At 38.8% G+C, this 1,671-nt stretch overlaps 1 protein-coding gene and 1 long non-coding RNA gene across 3 annotated transcripts in view; one reads left to right on the top strand and one right to left on the bottom strand.

The window, feature by feature from the left end:
- LOC106872261 (cyclic nucleotide-gated cation channel beta-3) overlaps positions 1-1,671 on the top strand; it is a 527,825-nt gene that overhangs the window by 446,586 nt on the left and 79,568 nt on the right. The gene's annotated exons all lie outside the window — the stretch shown is intronic.
- The window catches only part of LOC128248105 (uncharacterized), a 48,932-nt gene that overhangs the window by 871 nt on the left and 46,390 nt on the right, over positions 1-1,671 (bottom strand). Inside the window, exon 3 of the long non-coding RNA XR_008264372.1 lies at positions 748-815. This is a non-coding gene — a long non-coding RNA (uncharacterized LOC128248105). The remainder of the gene's footprint in view (positions 1-747; positions 816-1,671) is intronic.

The raw sequence follows: 1,671 nt of genomic DNA, 5'->3' as shown, positions 1-1,671 counted from the left end.
AGCATTGGGCCTCATGGAGGCAAAATGGCTGATTTCATTTTGAATGTTGGGCCTCACAGAGGCCAAGTAGTTGAGTTCCATTCAAGTGTTGGGCCTCACAGAGGCAATGACTGAGACCTTTGGCATTATGTTGTACTTGAGAAGAAGACCCATCAAGCCGAGCAAAATCACAGTCATAGCAGATACCGATGTCATGCAAATAGCACGTAAAAGTACCCATTACACTCTCGGAGTGGTTGGCATTAGGAAGGGCATCCAGCCATAGAAAACCATGCCAAATCAGACTGGAGTCTGGTGCAACCTTCCAGTTTACTAACCCACCGTCCAACCCATGCCAGCATGGACAACAGATGTTAAATGATAATGATGATGATATATATTATATATAATGTGTGTGTGTGTGTAAGAAGCTTGCTTCCCAACCACATGGTTCTGGGTTCAGTTTTACTGTATGACACCTTGGGGAAGTGTCTTCTACTATAGCCTCAGGCCAATCAAAGCCTTGTGAGTGGATTTGGTAGACAGAAACTTTAAAAAGCCCATCTTATATATTTATATATATATATATATATGTGTGTGTGTGTGTGTGTGTGTGTGTGTGTATATGTATTTATATATATATGTGTGTATTTGTGTGTCTGTGTTTGCCTCCCCACCATCGCTTGACAACTGATGTTGATGTGTTTACATCCCTGCTGCAACTTAGTGGTTCACAAAAGAGACCGATAGAAAAAGTACTAGGCTTACAAAGAATAAGTTCTGGGGTCGATTTGTTTGACTCAAGATGGTGCTCCAGCATGACCACAATCAAATGACTGAAACAAATAAAAGAATATATATAACAATCTTTATATCCTACTCAATGTACATATATTGTTAGAATGCTGAATATTGTGGCATTCATCCTGAGAGAACCTCTCATACAGACACATGATGCTAAGATCACACATATATTGTTAGCAGACAAGAATTTGTCTGATATGAGCTCCTCATTATACTGCACTTCCTCAGTGACAAGTGCCTGCTCGCCACATACTAGCCAAATACTGTCAACAATATATAGAATAACAGTAGCTTTTCAACTACTGATGTCACAAATAGCCAGAAGGCTTATATAAAATAAATATTAGCAACAGAAGCAGCATTAATACTGAATGGCAATCTTTATATTCTACTCTAACAATACATCTACACTGAGTAGGATATGAAGATTGCTATTTGATATTAATACTGCTTCTGTCACTAATATTTTTTTAGTAAGCTTCTTGGCTGTTTACAGCATCAATGGCTTTTCAGCTATTGTTATTCTGTTTACCATGACAGTGAGTTGTTTCTGGTAAGCAGTGAGCATGTACCTGTCACTGAGGAAGTGCAGTATGCTGAAATCACATGATCTGGATGTTCCCACACCCATACCAGATGATTTGCATCTGCATGAGAGGTTCTATCAGGACAGATACTGGAGTATTTGGCATTTTAACAGGATATCCATATTGAGTAGAACATAAAGATTGCTATTCAGTATTAATACTCCTTCCATTGCTAATATGAGTGTGTGTAGGTGTGTGTGTGTGTGTGTGTGTGTGTGTGTAGCATAGCTATGTTGTTACAAAATATGCTACCCAACTACATGATCTCAGGTTCAGTCCTACTCCATAACTTAAGCAAGTA

Source organism: Octopus bimaculoides, chromosome 1, assembly GCF_001194135.2.
Source record: "Octopus bimaculoides isolate UCB-OBI-ISO-001 chromosome 1, ASM119413v2, whole genome shotgun sequence".
NCBI classification, from domain to species: Eukaryota; Metazoa; Mollusca; class Cephalopoda; order Octopoda; family Octopodidae; genus Octopus; species Octopus bimaculoides.
Note: the sequence above shows the minus strand (reverse complement) of the source record. Positions and strands in the feature narration are given on the sequence as shown.